Source organism: Pseudoliparis swirei, chromosome 3 (assembly GCF_029220125.1).
Source record: "Pseudoliparis swirei isolate HS2019 ecotype Mariana Trench chromosome 3, NWPU_hadal_v1, whole genome shotgun sequence".
In the NCBI taxonomy this organism is placed as follows: Eukaryota; Metazoa; Chordata; class Actinopteri; order Perciformes; family Liparidae; genus Pseudoliparis; species Pseudoliparis swirei.
Window position 1 is genome coordinate 12,155,200 of NC_079390.1, and position 20,041 is coordinate 12,175,240.

The following is a 20,041-nucleotide window of genomic DNA, read 5'->3' on the forward strand; positions in this document are numbered from 1 at the left end:
AACCTATTTATTTATAACCCCTGCCCTCTCCTTTTTTATGTTGATAACCTTTTTTTTTTTTAACTACCTAATACTGTATATTCTACCACCTTATGTACAGTATGTTTTTTATATTTTGTTCTTATTATTATAGTGTGTTTGTACCTCTGTTGACTCGGAGAGCCCTGTAAAACAATTCCAATGTGTCTGGACTGTTGGTCTAGGCACAAATGGCAAATAAAAAACCTTGAACCTTGAACCTTGAATCTTGATTTGCATTTGTTGTTTTATGTTGTTGCAGCAAACTCTCTGTAACTCCCAGAATACACCTGAGGTCCCGGTTTTGAAACCACCTGTCTACCACATGTAGGATATATATTCAGAGGCTAAAACCGGCTCATCACAGTCCCTAAACGCATCCGCGGACACGAGCAACACCAGTGTTTAAAAACGACGAGGGTCTTTTGACTGTGGTGATAATTTCCTGCAGCGTGCCGAATTCAGCTCTCCCTCTCGTCGCCCCTCGAGTACACAGAGCTCACCCCCGAGGGCGCTTGAAGCAGTGGGGACAAGTGTTGTTGAGGAGGCATCGTGCGCGTAAAGCAGTGGATGAACCCTGCAGCTCCTCCTGCGCTAATCCCTTGTGACAAGCTGATATAATGACTTGATGTAAGTTTAATCATCGCGCTAAAAGAACGCAGTTCTGCATATTGATTAATAACTATACCATGTTGTTTTCATTCTGTATGGCAAAGTCATGCAGGCAGAGCAGATGTCTCCCCGCAGTCCATCAAACCGCGCCGGCTGTTAGTCCTCGAGGACTTGCTCAGGGCGGAACAAACCCCTCCACCGGGAGGATGATGAAGGGTATCAGGTAGCTCAATCTGTCATCATCTAACTCTAAAAGCTCGCTAGCGATGGAAAGGCAACACAAAAATGGAGCTTTTAGCGGACACTTATTGCCAAATTCCAATTGAACCAGAAACCAAAAGGATATTTGAGGATCAGTAATGTTTGAACTTTCTCTCTATCGGCCGCCCTCCCTCCTTCCTTCCCACTCTCTCCCTCTCAAATTCATTCAAGGCCTTTTTCTCCCTCCGGGCTTACCTCACATGGCCACTTCACGTGGGAGTGTATCAGAGTTCTTTCTATGACTGCATTAACTTTGGCCTTCAGAAAGAGCGCTCTCTCTCTACACACACACACACACGCACACAAAAAGACAAAAGGGTTTCGCCTGCAGACCATTTAATCATAAGCTGTAGCGCACTTTGCCATCTGAAGTGCACTTGCCGATGAAATTCAGCATTGTGTGATAGAAAACCTCCCTCTACTGCTCCAATTCAGTGGGCTGTTGATTCCTAATCATTCTTTTTATTTATTTTATTCTTCCTGTAACTCGGAACAGAACACTGTATTGATGCGAGCTCGGTCAAATCTTCCTGAATATGCAGAATTCCCCTGCAGGTGATGTCCGACTTTCTGCCACATCAGCCCGTGTGTTCCAGCGCCTCTTGTTAAATGTGCTCATGCAATAACTGGCAGATTTGGACTAATGGGAAGATCTGGCTGCTCGTATGGAACAACAAAGTTCAAAGAATAATATGTGCATGCCATGGGGCATGTTTAAAGGAAGCTAAGAAAAACACACTGTCGGTGCGTCAGAGCGTCCATCGCTCCATCACCGCTGATTGTGGTGAGAGACGTGATGCTGCCCAGCTGGCTGTCTATAAAACGGCAGCTCCTGAATGTATTTCATGCTGAGGAGTCCAACGCAGATATGGGCTATTTGCAAAGGCTCCCACAGATTAATGAGTGGATGGATGGATCTCCGCACTCGATGAATGAGGAAGCGGGTGAGTTCTGCACTGTGGCTTTCTTCCTCGTTGCCCCCAAGGTCCCCCAAGGTCCCTCGATTCGGCAATCACTGCTCCATTCGTCTGCGTTTCAAAAAGAGGTGATTTAGCTCCCTAAACTACCCATATAGGTCACGCTGATGCTCTGATTGTACAATCTCTTGCTCGGTGGGGGAGATAAAAGGGGGGGGGGGGGAGAAGGGGATAAAAAGAAGTTTTATTCATTCTAGACTTGCAATCGATGGGACTTGTCTGTGAAGTGGATCAATAATGCCTCCCTTTGAAAACATCAATCACGTCAGTGGAGAATTTAAAAAGCGTAATTAGGAACAGCGTCCTTAAACATCCTGCATTGACGTCTTCTTTGGTATGGAGAAAGACACCGTTCTGCATCATTAACTTTGTATGATTGTGTGATGGAGCCTGCTGCTGCTATACTTCCCCACCTGCTGAACTCCAAGCTCTGTGTGTGATTGGGCTTTCAGACCAAATTCTCCCCTCTTTCACGTGCTGATGGGGGGAGTGAAGCTTGCATGCCCAAATTGGCTGGAGTATTGTAGGCCCAGTCCGCATACTGGAACCCGGGCCTTCACAATGCTCGTTATCAGACACGTTTGCGGCGCTGAGCCCGTGTAATCTATACTCTGTGATCATCATCTAATTTGATTACTGGTGTGCAGGTTCTAGCCTGACGTGACTCGGTCTCCACATTCTCCAGCGTTCCCATGACTATGCCACAACGTTCAGTGTTGCCCATCTGTCTCTCTCTGGTAATAAACTGTCATCAATACTGCGGAGAGGGCAGGTGGGTGGTGGTAATGGAGTAATTTATTGTGGTTGTCACAGAAATATAAGTGTTTGATTAGGGAGCCATACACATCAGGCTGCACAAATAGAACCTTTCATCAAATCACAAGGCATGTGACACTATTGACCCAAAGTCTTCTCTCTGTTTAAAAAAAAATCTTCCCTGCGAAAATTCATAATACAATATGTACAGAGCGCGCAGATGTGAAATACAAGGTTGATACAGTTCAAGGCAATTCTTTTGCCGGTGGACCACATGAGTATTAACATTTGGGCCAGTGAAATGCATGAACAAGATGTCTCATTGCAAGAAAGAATGATTATCATTCTTCAATGACTGAATGTGTTAGAGATATGTGACATCCAGTGGGTGGGTTTTGTTCCCAATCATGCAACTTTGAAGGATCTGTTCACCTAAATTATGGCTTTGTGTTTTATTGATTTAGTTTCCATGTGATGGTATGCAGGCAATATTTGAATTATTGCTCAAAAGTATGCAGACAGGGGCCTTTTATCAATATTGCTTTTGGGGCATCAAGGCTCACTGAATGGTTTTCGTGTCAGATCTCCACCACCATCAAGACTCAAATCAATCAACTTAATTAATCAGTGCCAAGGTGCATTGAAGCTGTTTTGGAGGCGTGTGGTGCTTCCGTAAGACCTGAAACATCTCAGCCTATTATTGCTATTAAATGCTACATCGTTATTTTATTACGACCCAAATCTGCATCCACGCCACTGTCATCAACGGTGGGGATAATTGAGTTTCTGTGCACCTGTGAAGGACGAGTGGAACACTATCTTACAGTAATTGAGTTTAGGAATACAAACATTTCATTTATCACGTAAACAAAGTGCAAACAAAATAATTGTGTAATATATCCGAGATTTTTTGTGATTTTCTTTTTTCATTTCCCTAAAAATTGTACTTTTGACTAAATATGTTTAGTTACTTTCCACCACTAGTCATACTATATGTAAAGCAAATGTAGCACCATTTTCATTATTACTATTACCTTCAACGTACTTGTATCTCTTACAGTCGGACAAATGATTTAACACGTTATGTCAACACATTCAGGCCAACGTCCTACAAACAATTAAATCCCACGCCGACTGTCCCTTTAAACCCCTCGGCTGTCCTGCGCAGCGCACATAGCGGTCTGGAACGGTCCCTGTTGCTGCGCATGCGCCGGAAGTTGCTGCCGCAGACAGCAGCAGTGATTCGGCAGCGCGGGGCAACGGGAGAAAATCGGTCTGTTTTAAACCATGGCGACTTACTAAACGATGCCTTCCGCAGAGGTAAACGGAGAGTAAGTAGTTGTATCTTGATAACACGGCCGCCGCGTGACACTGTGTGACATCCTCCTGCATTGTGGCACACATTATAGGAAAGCTCGAGGAGGCAACAATGGGACTGTGTATGTTTCAGACTGGCTAGGTTAGCTAGCCAGGAGCCAGGAGCCTGGGCAGTCAGCTGGCACACTCACTGACTGGCATCGTGCAGGTTTACAGCCACGGAACTGCTCCCCGGTATTGTCTGTGTATCTACCGGAAGCCCTCGCGGCTTAACTGTCTCTCGTGGGCCAACCTATTGTATTCCGGCACCAGAGGAGTCATACATTATTGTTCAGAGCTGGTGTTAAATGAATGAAACTGGGGGCTTGTATAGTGGAGCTGTCTCGCTCGTTGTTGTTTTTGTGTGTGCATACGATAAACAACCAGTGAGGATTAAGCAGGGCTCAATGTGCCTGCCTCATCATCACCATCATGATTGTATTTTCATCATTGTGATTTGTATGAACTTGATGCATGTAGTTTTGTGCCATCCTTTCGAGGGGAAATGATAAGTTCCTTCAGCTGGAAGGAGCTGCGGGATGGAGTTGGAAGTGTGGTTATCTTGTGTAAAAGTATGGCATAGCTGTCACTAAGTGCCCTCCTCTCCCGGTATCCCATGGTCTCATTAGCGACATGCATGCATATACCCTAACGTCGTCCTCCCTCGTGATCCAGATGTTGTGCGCGCTCCTTGCTCGTGCATCTCGGTGCACCTACGGGAGGGAAAAAGGTGTTACCACCTTTTCGAAGGCAAGTGTTAAAGGTGATAACAAAAGGTTGACGTCACCGGGCTCATCCTGATCCTGCCGCACCACCTCGACCACCGGGGAGAGGTGGAGGAGGAGGAAGAGGAGTGCAGGAGGAGTAGTTTCAGAGAGGAGGGAGAGCAGCTTCTTTCTTTTCCTCCTTTTTTTGTTGCTGCCATAACGTCTAATGGTTCGTGTCTGGAAGGGAAAGGTCTATCTCTGATCACATTTCTGGTAACCTAAGGGCACACTTAACTAATGGGATCCTATCGATGTTGCGCCCCCTCCGAGCCCAATCTGCGCGCGGCGGAATGTTAATGTTGCCACAGCCGGTCCGTGTTGTCTTTGGCTGCTGCGAGTCTGGCTGTATTGTTTGTAGTCGCTCCATAATGTCACGGAGCTTGACGGATGTGATATAAAGAAAGAAAGGAAGAAAGGAAGGAAGAAAGCCCGCAGTAAACGCAACGCTCTCCTGCGACTGACTGGACCTAATGGAAGTGACCCGGTTTACTCTGCACATGGTAAGGGGATGCAACTGTGACATGTCGAGAGATGGAAGGACACTGTTAAGTCTGCTTTTGCATGATGATTTTAAAGTTGAATGAATCTGACTATGTATAAAAAAAGAAAAATCCACTGTTGCCCTTTGAGTGTTTCGTTAATGGCAGCAGGGAGGATGTGCTCAGTGTTATCCTGCGCTTAACCAAACAAGAGGCTGACTTGCCCAAAAGTGCAGTTTTTGCAATGTAGCCCCCCCACCCCATACACACACATACACACACGCACACATTTTCCAAAGACCAGATAATTAAATTTCAGACCTTGTTGTCTGGGAAACTCAGGCCCCTAGACTCCCTGCAATTATCGTGTTGAAGGAACCCTTTCTTTTTCTTTTTTTTTGCATCGGGGTGCTATGTTTCCCAGCCCAATGAAGATTAATTAGGTCTTAAAAACAAATGACTGCAAGGCCTCTCCCCATCTGTAAAAATGCAGGTCGCCTCTAATGACGGCGATGACGGATACCTGGAGGCATGTCAGGGAAATGCTTCAAAGCTACTGTGAGACTTGGCGATGCGAAGGCTGGGCTCACAGCACTGCATATGTAGATATGGCAGTAATTTTCCGCGTGGAAATTAAAGTTTGACTTTATGTCTGCTTTTGAGTGTTGGCTCTTACATTATTGAAGCAGCGGAGCTGCCTGAATGTCAGGAGCACCTGTTTAATTTGTTCATGTCACGCCGGTCAGCATTGTAGAAAATTACAGCGTTCTGCCAAATTGAAATACCACTTGAATGCACGTGTTAATTATAGATCTGTTTTTGAATGTGTCTCTCCTCTGTGGGGCTTGTGCTGACTCTTTCACCTGTCTCGCAAACCCCTCAGTCTTCACTGAGGGCAAAACTGACAGGAGCGCAAGTTGCTTTGTTTAGTTTTTTTTCCAGCCAACCCCTGACAAAAATATTGGGATCTATTGATTTACATTGTGGGCAGAGGAGGGTAATTTCCTCTAAAAAATACTTGCGTGGCATCTTGGCCATTATAGCTTCTCAGTCTCCAGATGCTCATAGACGAGGTTAAACGATTGCAGGGAAGAAATAAAAATACACACACACACACACACAGACACACCGACGTGTTTAAGGGTGCTTGGGTGGACGCTTTCTAGGAGAGACGTGAGTAGAGTTCAGTGAGTGTAGTACGCACACCGACCCACTAAACTCACACTATAACTTTCACCGTGTGAGCAAAAGGCAAAGCGGATGTGTGAGTGCTGATCGGTTTCACGGAGTGGAAAGCAATCAGTCCTGGCACCTCACGCCGATTCCCAGATGTTCTCCATGTGGCAGCCGAACAATCTGATTCCCGCCATCAGGCTCGACAGGCCGCGGGAATAAAGGATCACATCGAAACTCCGCTTCATTTCTCGGAGACTTCAGAGCGGAACTATGACTAAACGGATCACAAGGTACAAGAACGTGAGCAGATTCTTATGTTCCGGCTGTTGTTGGGATTCATAGGGAGCTCATTAAAAGCACATTGATTAGCGGCGGCCCCGTTTCTCTGTGATTGTTGACTAGTTCGACTAAGCAGCGCCGCCTTTGCTGCAGCGGTTCTCCTGCGTTGGCGTGAGGCACTTGGCTGATGGTCGTTTTGGGTTTATTCAAAGCCAGTCATTTGGTGTTGCATTTTAGAGACGGCACTTGAATTGGAAATGTGTAACGGTACGCTTCTTCCCTTTTCATTTTCCAGCGGGGGCCCTGTGTATGTTAAATCTCCTGCAGGTGTTGCCTGTGAATCTTATGTGCACAGCGGATTGTTATTCTCCTCACCCTTCAGATGAGCAGCATTTGTTGAATAGTAACCATTTGCTAAATGAGGCTGACCCGCCCGGTTCCGGCCAGCAGGGCAGAGATTTCCCAGGCAGCGATACTCCGCCAGCCGGCTTCACCTTTCGGTCATCCAGCCAGCGGGCCAACTGTCAGCCCGGCTCACCCACCCACCACTTGGAGAGGCGCTCTGAGAGGTCACCCGATGTCTCCCCAGCTGCACAAGTCTGTTTCCAGACGGAGGGCAGATGTTTGGTAGCTTTTGTGTGAAAGTCAGGAGACTCTGTTGCGAGGGTCAAACGCGGGTCACGCTGGGAGTAAAGAACCGCCCGCCACATGACTCATCCAGATCAGGTGTCGGGGGACGCCACGGGCGACTTCTGGATGCGTCTGAGAACGAGGGACTGATCGGAGGGGCTCAGGCTGCGGGTCAGCGGTTGCTTGGTATTTACTTTAGGTCACCTGGGATTGGTTGATGTTGTGCCAAGTGACTACAGGCGATCGACCTGTTTCGAAGATACACCCTATCTTTGTTTGTTATATTTGAGTGTTTTTCGTTTTAGTTTTTTTTATGGATTTGCATGTTAGCCAGCTCCTGCTGGGTAGTTTGTGTAATCAGCCAAACCTCAGGCTTTAAGCCAGAGAGAGCTGCAACCTGACGGTACAAACACCAAGAAGAAGTGTCCGATTTTCATGTCTTCAGCTTGAGGACGATCGGTGGAGAGTCTAAGCCTCGCGGGGACATTCGAGGCAGCAGCAGGAGGAACGGGGCTCGTCTAGGACGACTGAGTTCGTTTATTCAACTCCATCTTGCCAGACTGGCAGAAGAGCAGGGCAGATACTGCTATCCATTTATGGCACAAGACAAGGCCGCCTCGATCGGATCACTGACCCTCTGCTGACACTCGCCGCCCTCCATACCAACCCTGTGAAATGAGTAAGAGGTTGCCGGGCGAGTCCCATATCATTCCTGGGTAATCCTAATGGGTGCCATTAGCATGTCCACAGTTTATTGCCGCAGTTTTCCAACGTCCATGCCAACTGTACATATCGGGGCATCATTAGCCACCGCCAGAGAGGCTCAGTCTGACCCGGTGTGCGTGGTCGGAGAGAATGCCACAACAAAGCGCCAGTGGAGCTGTAGGGAATATCAAGTGGAGGGGAAAGAGGGAGAGTGGGCTCAAAGTGTCATAGTGGGTGCAGATCTTAGATAAAGCTGAGCTACCAGAGGATTATAGAGGGAGGAGATGTAAAATGCTGTCGGCTAATTGGGATTTATTTTTAATATTTCCGAGGGTTCATTATGAACTAAATTGGTGAAGGTTTTCAGTTCCGCCTGCAGTCTGGAAGAGCAGGCTTCACAACCTGAATGATAGTTGTTGCTGTTAACGTCGTTTTATTGAACCCAGGGTATAGTGCGTTTGAGGAATGCATCTTATGATTAACCCCATTTTGATCATGTTACATAGTTGTAGTTCATAATTCTTGCCTGATTGTAAGCCTAGTCGCCTCACAGTCTCCCTTGCAACAAGGATACAATGCAAGTCACGTATTCGAGGTATTTAAAAAAAAATCCCAGTTTTATAAAAGCTAGTGTTTTTTTGCTCTTTGGCCAGATGCAACAATCTGAAGGGGAGACTTTTGGTCGTCGTACAGTTATGTTCTCCACCAGGATGGAAAAGCAGCGAGTGTATCTGAAGCCCCGACAAAGCAGTGAATGCTCGGAGGCTTGCTTTTGTTAAGAGCTTTGCTGGGGAGAGAGGCCGAGGCGAGCGGTCAACGCGCGGCACTTTGCCGTGACCCTCCTCAGTTTATCATCGCCTGCGCCACTTCCCCCGGCCCCAGTGTGTGGGCGTGTTTTCTCTCCGCGTTCAGAATGGGGCCCTTTGTAACCTCTTAACCCTCTGGTCCTGTTTGCAGCCATTGTTGGCCGCGCTGAATGGTATCTCCGTGCCTTGAAAAGTAACCAGATGACATTCTTCCTGTTGTTCCAAAGGGCCCAGGGTGGTGCTGTGAAAAGCGGCTGAAAGGATAGGCGAAGACTGTGCCCTTCAGAGGCTAATCTCTGGCATGTCATTCAGTGCCTGTTTGAAGCGAACGCAGACCTTTCTCCCCGATAGCAGTGCACCAAGTCAAACACAGCAGAACTTCCTATGACAGTTTCAACAGTTACACGCCAAAAAGCAGTCGAGTTAGTTTTATTTGTCTTTATTGCGCCGCCACTCTTAAGGAACCAGAGGGTGTTGTGTAGCGGCTGAACTGAATCGTGATTCCAGACGGGCTGCGTATCTGACACCTACATTGTCCAAACAGTCTCTCCAGCCTGTGAGTGAGCCCTCTGTACACAGACCTGTGGCATCGGCGGTGCTGCATGCTGAAATACCGCCGCTGCTGTGAAGGCAGCGGGGATGAAATGCACTTAGCGAGACAGTAAACATCGGTGCGTCCCTCGAAAAGGCCCGCGTTGTTTACGCCTCCTCCTCCTCCGGTGTGTTTGCTGTCTCGCGTTTCCCGGAATGTGCAGAGATGCAGTTGTCGCTTTGTGGGAGTCGGGCTGGGGTGGGGGGGGGGGTGGCTGTAATCATGGTTCATAGTTCAACTCTGTGGTTGGACTCAGCTGAGCTGCAATCGGACAGGAGTCACGTTGTTCTCCTGAGCTAGAGGACCACACTTGACTTAACAATTATATATATATACAGAATTCTTATTTTGAATTTTTTCGGCCACACAATCTGAGCGTATCCGTTTCTTTGTTTTTGGTTTGCGGACAGGTTTTAAAGTTGCTATCAAAGCGTCGAACCCCAACTGCTACATTTCTGCCGCCACCTTAAGATGAACAGCCTTCACGGCATAATACGGTGTGGCTACCCAGTTGTAAAGTTGTACCCAACATTGTGACTCTCTAAACCCCCGTAACCAGATGCTTTTAGTCTCCACTGATGAAAAGTCTTTAACCATTAATGTGTTCAAGGGGATTTGCTTTTCAGCGTGCTAGAATGCACTTTACGGGCACTGAGCCGTCTTTGTGCCGGCCTAAACGATCTGCGAGAGCCACTCTTTGAGTGAGAACAACGTTCTCTCCCTGCGCCCCGTGAATAGCGCTCCTGCATCCTGTGTTCGCGCTGCGCCACCTGTATGGGGGTCAGACCTTTTGCAGGAGCCTGTTGTCTGGGGAGGGGGCCCCCTTTTTTTTCCTTTTTCTTCCAGGAGCCGGTTGTGCTGGGGACCGGCCTGAAAAAGGAAAAGCTGTCTGGTTTTAAGGGGCCTCATTTGTCGAAACATCTTTCAATGAAAAATGATTGGCACATCTCCTGCCCCCCCCCCCTCGCCTTTGTGTTTGCCGCCATTGAGCACAACAGCAAATGATGAAATTGATCATTCCGTGTGATATGCTTGCAGCAAGGTTGTTGACAAAGGAAGCATTGCATCAGAAAAGGAGAATGTCAACTTATATCACGCCGCTACATCACAACAGATTTGCACCAGTCAGAGAATATCCCCAGAAGTAGCGTCACATCCGCAGAAAGTGATTGAGCCAAAGATGGAGACGGGGGACGGGGGTCAGAGGAAGACTGGAAGTCCACGGTTTGAAACCCGTACTTAATAAAAGTGCTCATGTGTAAAGAGTCTCGAGGCAGGTCGTGTTGCTGTGCGACACAGACTCATTCGTCCTGCTGCATATCTCACATCCCAGGGTCTCATAGCGAGGGTTGGCCTGCGCTGTGTGTCGCCTTTCTGTAATTAATAGCCAGTGGACCTCTCAACCCCCATCAAGGAACCAGGTGCTGCTTGGCATCCGCTCCGGCGTGGGAAGACGGGTCCACAGAGCCGCTGGCGGTGGATTCCACTGTTATCGGGATCAAACTCCCGCTCTCGGCTGACTGTGTGCAGAGAAGATCGCAGCCCGAGAACCAAAGGAAGTACGAGATGTTTCGTCATCGCGGCGGTTTGTTGTTTGGGCGAAAGACGCGGCCCATTTCATCCACACTGTGCCGAGCGCCTTTGTGCTCGTGTCCTGTGCCGTTTAGCGGGGCGAGCATCCCTGACAGATTGCCAACCCCCGATGGGGAGATTTGCCCGGCCAGCACTGCCAATGGCACTGACACCATCATCATTAGGCTTTGATCAGCTGCAGTCTGCAAGAGGAAGGAGAGAGAGACAGAGAGAGAGAGAGTAATATCCTTGATCTAATTACTAGGAGACATTTCAGGCAGCGTAATGTGTGATTTAACCTTTTGTCAGAGGCTATAAAGGGAAGCTGGGTTAATCTTCCCTGCAACCTTTTTCCACGCAGGGGAGAGTGCCTTAAATGTCCCTCTTCCTATGAAGCTGGTGAAAACCTCCACGTCGCCAGTCAGTGCGGTGTGTCTGCCAGCACATGGCGGGGCTGACTTTCTGCTTGACATCTCTCGAGGCGATGGTTCTCTGACCTTTGAATGTTAGCAACAGCTGGTTTGCAGGGACTTATGTGCTTTATGCATTTGGAGAATTGCAAGTGGAACAAAAAATCTGTCCTTTTGACTTCTATATGCTTCCTCCAAATGGATTGTTTTGCAGCCCCTTTTGTTTCTCCCTCGCCCTCTCCCTCTCTCACCACCCACACACTGCAGCATGAGTGCAGGAGACTTGATTGGACAAATGGATCGCGAGTGCAATTTAGGGGTTCGGGTTAATCATTCAAACACCGTTAAACAATTCTTTGGACATGCGGGGATTAGTCTTGCCTTGAGCTGAGCTCATCAGAGCCCATTCTCCCAAGCGCCGGCCGGGCTTTTAGGGCCAAGGGCCACGGCCTCACTGGCTCCATGGAGAACCACACACGCACCCCTCAGCATGCTCCATTGCCTCTGAATGCCCCACCACTCTACTCCGCCTTTTGTTACAGAGTACAATTGGAATGATGGATTAGCAAATTAAATGCAGACCTTTCTATTCATGGCCACCCTTGCTCAAAGTCTCATTCACTGGATCTATTGCAAACCCTCTTAAAAAAGGTTCAGGTTCACTATATGTCCTTAAATTCCTTCAGAAGAGTGTCTTTTGCCCTTAAATGCGTTCTTGAAGTCTGCCTCCTCTGCAACTTCCCCAACTTAAGGGCTCTCGGTATCTTGTTTTTACAGGATGACTTCCTGTCCGTTTTCTGTCTGAGTGCTGATGACACCGATAGGAAGTGGCCCTGCTCTGATGGTGTGTTGGCGAGCTCGGTGCACAGCTGCAGCCCGGCTGAGCCCGCTCTAAACTACCTGTCATTGTCTGCTCCATGTTCCTGAGAGCAGAACCCTGGCCTGCCTGACCCCGTCCCCTTGCCTTTTTTTTTTTTTTTTTTCAACAATCATATGTGTATTTTTGTTATCACTTTGAATGTGTTGTTTTCCACTGGCGTTCACTCACTTCTATGATTTTAGTTTTGCAGTGGCTACTATGAAGTGCACTTTTATTTGTTCTATTATTTACTCACTTTGTTCTGTCACTGGTTTCTTTTTTTTAAACACATAGCACCTCGTTGTTTCTGGCGATGCTATCTTTGAATCTAAATGTCACATTCCCAGCACCTCTGCCACACATACTGCTCATATGATGTAACTAGAGCTGAGTTTCAAGTTTCAAGTTTCAAGTTTTTATTGTCACATCCCCTTTTATACAAGTATAATCGGTTCGTGAAATTCTTATGTGCAAAACACCCGACAGCAGTAGCAGACTAAAAAAAGAATAAGAATGAGAATAAACTATACAATATCCACACACAAAAAAGAAGAAAGTATTAACAATATATATATAAAACAGTGTAATAGAATATACATCATGACAATATATATATATAAAACAATGTAATAAAATATACACTTTTTTGAGACTATATATATATGTATATACATACAATATATATATACAATATATATATATATAAACAATGTAATAAAATATACACCATGGCCATAGATATTCACAGAATATGTTCTGGTGTGTAGTGTTAATGAGGGTCTCAGTCCTTGTTCAGCAGCCTGATGGCCTGACTGAAGAAGCTGTCCTCAGTCTGTTTGTGCGGCACTTGATACTGCGGTATCGCCTGCCTGACGGTAGAAGGGTGAACAGTTTGTGGCCGGGTGGTTATTGTCTTTCAGCATCCGTTTGGCCCTGGCCACGCACCGCTTGGTGTATATGTCCAGGATGGAGGGAAGCTCACCTCAACGATGTACTGTGCCGACCGCACCACCCTCTGTAGTGCCCTACGCCCAGGGCGGTGCAGTTCCCGTACCAGACGGTGATGCAACCTGTCAGAACACTCTCGATGGTACTGCTGTAGAATGTTCTGAGGATGCGCCGGGCCATGTTGAATTTCCTCAGTCGCCTAAGGAAATACAGGCGTTGTTGGGCCCTTTTCACCACGTGAGTGGTGTGCGTGGTCCATGTGAGGTCCTCGGAGATGTGCACGCCGAGGAACTTGAAGCTGCTGACCCTCTCTACTGCAACTCCGTCTATGGAGATGGGGGTGTGCTCTCCTCTCCGCTTCCTGTAGTCCACGATCAGCTCCTTGGTCTTCTTGACGTTGAGGACGAGGCTGTTCTCCTGGCCCCACTGTACCAGTGATCCAACCTCCTCCCTGTAGGCTGTCTCGTCGTCGGTGATCAGCCCCAACACTGTTGTGTCGTCAGCAAACTTGATGATGACGTTGGAGCTGTGCATGGCCGTGCAGTCGTGGGTGTACAGGGAGTAGAGGAGAGGGCTCAACACGCATCCCTGAGGGGCTCCCGTGTTGAGGGTCAGCGGCTCTGAGGTGGTACCGCCCATCCTCACCACCTGGCGGCGGCCCGACAGGAAGTCCAGTATCCAGCTGCACATGGTAGAGTGCAGGCCTAGACCTCTGAGCTTGGTGTCGAGCTTGGCGGGAACAATAGTGTTGAACGCTGAGCTGTAGTCCACAACCAGCATTCGCACACAACAGTTCCTCCTCCAGGTGGGAAAGGGCGGTGTGAAGTGCCATGGCAATTGCGTCGTCGGTGGATCTGTTTTGACGATATGCAAATTGCCATGGGTCCAGCGTGGCAGGCAACATGGAACAAATGAAGTCCTTGACCAACCTCTAGAAGCATTTACTGACAATCGAGGTGAGGGCTATGGGTCTCCAGTCATTCAGGCAGGTTACCTTGGGGTGTTTGGGGACAGGCACAATGGTGGACATCTTGAAGCTCTCAGGAACAACAGCCTGGGACAGGGAGAGGTTGAAGATGTCTGCGAAGACTCCTGCCAACTGGTCTGCACATGCTCTGAGGCGCGCCCGGGATGTGGTCGGGACCTGCTGCCTTCCGGATGTCCACCCGCTTGAAGGCTCTGCGCCGTCGGCCTCTGAGATGATCAGCTGGCTGGTCTCCTCGTGCGGCGCTGCCTTCGGCGGGCTGCCGTTCACGCCGAACCGAGCAAAGAATGTATTTAGCTCGCCTGGGAGGGAGGTAGAGGAGTTCTCTTCACCGCTGGTTCTCCCTCTGAAGTCCGTGATTGTCTGTAGCCCCTTCCACACACCTCTCACGTCATGGCTCTTGAGCTTCTCCTCCACCTTGTTCCTGAACTCCCGCTTGGCAGAGCCGATGGTCTTACGGAGGTCGTAGCGGGCTCTTTTGTATTCCGCCATATTCCCGGAGTCAAAGGCGGTGTTCCGCGTGCGGAGTGCAGCGCGAACATCGCCATTTATCCACGGTTTCTGGTTGGGATAAGTCCGAACCGACTTGGTAGGAACAACGTCATCTATGCATTTCTTGATGAACCCGGTGACTGAGGACGCGTACTCACTGACGTTGTTGTCCGACGCGACCCTGAACATATCCCAGTCCGCACGTTCAAAACAGTCCTGTAGCATAGACTCCGATTGGTCCGACCAGCGTTGCACTTCCTTCACAGCGATTGGTTGCTGCTTCAGCCTCTGCCTGTAGGCGGGGAGTAGTTGGATGGAGCGGTGGTCCGATTTGCCGAACGGTGGGCGGAGGAGGGCTTTGTATCCATCCCGGAAGGGAGTGTAGCAGTGGTCAAGAATCCGCTCCCCTCGTGTTGCTGTTTATGTGTTGGTAGAACTCCGGGAGAATATTCTCCAGGTACGCCTTGTTGAAGTCACCCACTACAATGAAAGCAGCCTCGGGTGTGCCGACTCCTGCTCGCTGATCGCCCGTAGAGTTCCTTCAGCGCTATGTCCGTGTTAGCTTGAGGCGGAATGTACGCAGCAGTTACGGTGACTGCTGTAAACTCCGCGTAGCCAGAATGGTCGACACATGAGCATTAGGTACTCCAGGTCCGGGGAACAGAACGACTTGAGAGTATGTACATGACTTTGGTTGCACCAAGATCTGTTTATCATGAGACATACCCCTCCACGATCTTTACCAGAGAGAGTCTTTGTTCTGTCCGCGCGGTGGACGGAAAATCCTGCCGGCTCGATGGCTGAGTCGGCAACATCCTCCGACATCCATGTCTCCGTAAGGCAGATGATGCAGTTGTCCTTAGTTTCCCGGTGGAATTGAATACGAGCCTGTAGCTCGCATAGCTTATTGTCCAAAGACTGTACATTTGCCAGTAAAATGGTGGGTAGTGGGGGTCGATTGGCTCGACGTCTCAGCCTAACCAGCACGCCAGCTCGCTTCCCCCTCCGTCGGCGACGTTTGCGTGAGATCGCGCCTAAAATGGACGGAGATAGTTCCGCTACTGTTCCTGGCGGGACGTCCGAGTAAGAGTTGAAAAACTCTGGTAGGCGGCGAGCAACTGCCGATCCAATCTCCAGAAGTGTGCATCTGTCGTACGTTAACCGGCTGCTAACGTTTTGTGCAAAAATAGTCGCAATAAGAAGAATAAATATAAAAAAACTGCTACAAAATCCGGGAGCTCGCAACACAGCGGCCATCACGTACGGCGCCATTAGTCGGATAGAGCTGCTGTTGGTAAGTTATAAAAATAACTTTTTTGATCATATTTGCTCAAACTGTCACTACATCCTGACAGGAGTACGTGATGAATCGAGATCTTGTCTTTGCGTTGCATATCTCTTGCCTCAAACGTGTCCGGAAACATATTTCAGTAAACTGTTTCGCTGTAAAATGTGAACGTTTGTCTTCTCCAGCCGGTGGGGGCGGAGCTTGCTTTTGGGTCGCCTGTTTGAACATGGCAGTTGGGTAACAATCTTTATACTCTAAATAGGATATAGTGAGAGTTTGCGCAAATGTGATCAAAAATATTTCTATAAAATGTGCCAACTGCAGATTGAATTGAATAGTTCAACAGAAAAATCACCAGCAACTATTTTAATAGATGATTTGTTTGTCGTTTTTTTGCACAGAATAAACTGAGAGAATTAGCTGAATATCTCGACGTTGATGTTCAAGATATCAATATCAAGCATTGTTAAGTTACGTTTTGGTCAACATTGCACTTTATTTTAATTTTTTTATCTACCAGCCATGTATATTCAACCGTCTTCCAAGCAACTATTCTTATCTTCCACTTTTCCATTCAGTGCAGCCGAAGTTTACTTCTTTATTTAGAAGTTCAGTAACCCAGGTTCCACTTGTTTCCCACCAAGCAGATCACGGAGGTCGTGGTATCTCACCACCCGCCCACCCCCTCCTGCCCCAATCCCCCACCCAGTGCTGTGTGATTGCTGTGCTCTGCAGAGACCCCAATTAGCAGGACTAGCAGGCCTCCTGAAGGTCACCCCCAGAGCTCTGGTGTGAGAACAGAGGAGGGCTGGGCTGGTCAGGAGCAGCTCTGAGAGTGACAGAGGGGGGGGGGGGGACTCAGCTGGACACAGGAGCTCTCAACACAATAACCACACTTCTTTAATGCACGGTCTCCATTTTGCATTACACGGTGTTTGCAAAAAAGTGGCCCGTGGGTTTTTTGCTAAAGGTCAAGTGTTCTCGGAGGACCGTCCCAGTATTCTGTGACCATATCTGAGAGATCCATTTGTCATTAGCTCCAAAGTCCCCTACTTCATCAGCCCGTGTCTGGTGTCTGCTATCTCGGGCCTGATTGATGGCTCTGTCCTTATTGCGGGGAGCGAGGGTCGATGGCAAAAAATTTGCTGCTGGGTGCATTAATGCTCAATGGCGTAGACCTTTGAGCATGCCTCATCAGTCTTGAATCATTGGACGGCCGCAGGAGATCTGAGACGAGAGCGGGCATGATGCACGAAAGGGTGAGCGATAGGAAAATGAGTTCCATCAACCGGACTAACTATTACTCATAACACTCCATCTCACTGGTGCAGGCCCGAGGACAATATAGATGGAGTTCACTTTTGGGGCAAAACTTAGGCAAAATATAAAACTATTTCGTGCATACGCTTGCTCACTCTGACGTCTCGCATATCGATTTGATATCGCAGCGATCGTTCTTTGGGATATTTAACCCAGCACCTGTGTAGGGGTTGAAAAACACAACCAATCCTGGTGCCATGACAACACCAGTAACACACCGACTGAATGTGCAGGCTCTCAGTCAGTCAGACAGGCAGGCAGACGGGCGGACGGAGGGTCCTGCGAGCTGGGGAGGGCCAGATGTTCCCTCGCAGGCACAGAGGTGAGATGTTTGCCTGGCCCAGTGCCCCGAGCCAGTGTCTGCTGGGGGAAGAACCGGGGACAAAGAGAGGCTCTCACGTATACGCAGGAGATGGAAGGAGAGACCACAAACAGTCTTGTGTGTCACAAAGGGCGAAAGGAGCCCATCTCACACAAGCCTGTCTCCGGTGGGGGGGAGACGCCTTTCTTTCCTCGGCCGGTCCGTCGGTGCGAGAGGTGGACTCGTTTGGTCTCGCTGGAGGCCAGACTGAATGTCAGAGCTGCCATGGAGGCGGCTGACCTTACCAACCTTGCATACACACAGGATGCAGACGGATCGGCTTTTATCTGTCATGTACACAGCAGGGCTCGGAATCGGCATGAAGCCATTTGCGCTTGGCTCGCCCGGCTGCAGCAGTATATTTTCACCAGGTTTGGAGAATCCCAGGTCTGCATCTTTCCCTTTTCTGTGGCCTGCATTAAAAAAAAAAGATCTGCATGATATTTTGAGAAATACTGCCACAGAACAGAGACATTACTAGTACTTACAAATTAAACTGCACATCGAACGCATCATTATTATATATTACAGCATCTAAACTCTTCAAATGGATGGTCATTTTACTGACGTAGACACCGCTCACACTTTAATTATGTCACAAGTTACCACTTAAGACGTTAATGTGTTTAAATGCGTTGGCAATAAATAAGACTAATGGTAAACAAGAGTGTGTGTGTGTGTGTGTGTGTGTGTGTGTGTGTGTGTGTGTGTGTGTGTGTGTGTGTGTGTGTGTGTGTGTGTGTGTGTGTGTGTGTGTGTGTGTGTGTGTGTGTGTGTGTGTGTGTGTGTGTGTGTGTGTGTGCGCAAAGTGGATAAATCTCTCACAGCAGGCCTGTGTAACACTGGGAGCTGTTTTTGTGCGTTAAGCCCTTTTAGGATGATTTGTGAGAGTCGGCGCTCTCACAGTTATGCCGCTCTGACCCCGCTCTTAAATCAGCCGAGCTGCCCTCGCAAACAGGCCGAGGCTGGTTAATGCTGGGTCAATAATATGGGTCTGGGTGGGACAAACACAGAGAGGCTTAACTTTTCTCTCCGTTAAGCACAGTGTACACGTCAATATGGAGACATTGAAATACTAGAGAAGGTCATTATCCTGCTGGGGGAAATCACTGGTGTATGTAGTTTCGCCCGTGTAATTTCCTGTGGATGCACTATATACATATATATATGTGAATGTATGTGAGAGCGAGATTGAGCAACAGCTGCATTGATTTGGTTTTTGTTTGCTGAGTACTCGGAGCAGAAATGTAAGCCGTGGGAACACCTGGAGAGAGAGGAAAATGGGAGAAGAGGAGGTGGTAGTGTCAGCTCTGCGACTGGCTCTGTGCCAAGCATGCACACGCATATGCACGCACACGTGCACACCGCTGATGTGTGAGGGCGGCCTGGGATCCCAATCAGCAGCACTTAACAAAGCTTTCCTTCTTTCTCCCTTTTTAATCGCAGGCTCAATTTGTCACTGGGGTGTCCAATTTCTGATAAGCGCTTTGACTGAGAGGCGAGGTGGGTGTTGGGAGAAACACAAAATGGATGCACCTGCTAACAAATGAAATCAAACTACTCCATCTTCATTTCCCCTATTTTTCCCGCCAGCTGGAGCAATGCTGCCTGCGCTTTAGCTCTCGCCACATTGAGTTATTTCCCGCTAACGATGGAAACGGCCTGGCCGATTTACAGGTCGGACACGCTCGGAAGTTGGCGTTGAAACCTCCGATGCGTCACCGGGAAAAGTATCTATTTCTGACCTGACGGGAATTAAAAGTTAGGGTAGAGGCAAATAGTTTTTTAAGCGAATGGATTGCCTGACCAAGTTGCCAATGCACAGGTACCTTGCACCAGCTCCTCATGGCGCGGTGCCTTCCATGAGGCCGGACAGAGAAAATGGGTCCAATACCAACATGCTTGTGGGAGCGCTAACAAGCGACATGGCGGTTGTTTACGTTTAATTATCTTGATGGGAGGCGTTTTCTTCCATGTGAATGAGACATGAGGCAGCTCTCGAGTGGACTTCTCCTCCAGCAAAGGTCAGGCAGCGGGCCGCCTACTGTGCGTCTGGGGGGAGAGCAGCTGGGGTGTTTTTGTTGAGTCGAAATCCAACTTGCTCTTATTTTTTTCCTGTAAGCTTGCCGCCCCCAGCTTTAGTGTAAAAAGCTTTTCTTGCATAATTTCCTTTTTGGCTCAAATAAACAAATTCATTTTTGTGTTGTCAGAATTACACGGTTATTGTTTTTTGTTGTTGACGGAGCAGGACAGGCCGCTCCTACTGGATACTTCCATCTTTGTCTCATTGACGATCTGCAGTTTAACGCAGTAGAAAACTTCTTCATCCTGCCTGTTCCATAACAGATTTATACAAAAACAATCCGCTTGAAGTCTGACTATTTCTATCATA

General features: G+C 48.3%; 1 protein-coding gene across 2 annotated transcripts in view; it reads left to right on the plus strand.

The window, feature by feature from the left end:
* Positions 1 to 3,865: 3,865 nt before the first annotated feature.
* Positions 3,866 to 20,041, plus strand: part of fam222ba (family with sequence similarity 222 member Ba) — a 30,492-nt gene continuing 14,316 nt past the window's right edge. The window contains exons 1-2 of one of the 2 annotated variants that reach the window (XM_056444451.1): positions 3,889 to 3,955; positions 4,971 to 5,247. The gene's annotated coding sequence lies outside the window, so the exon portion shown is untranslated. Of the gene's footprint in view, positions 3,956 to 4,970; positions 5,248 to 20,041 lie in introns of both variants that reach the window. The other variant, XM_056444442.1, reaches the window with a different exon arrangement.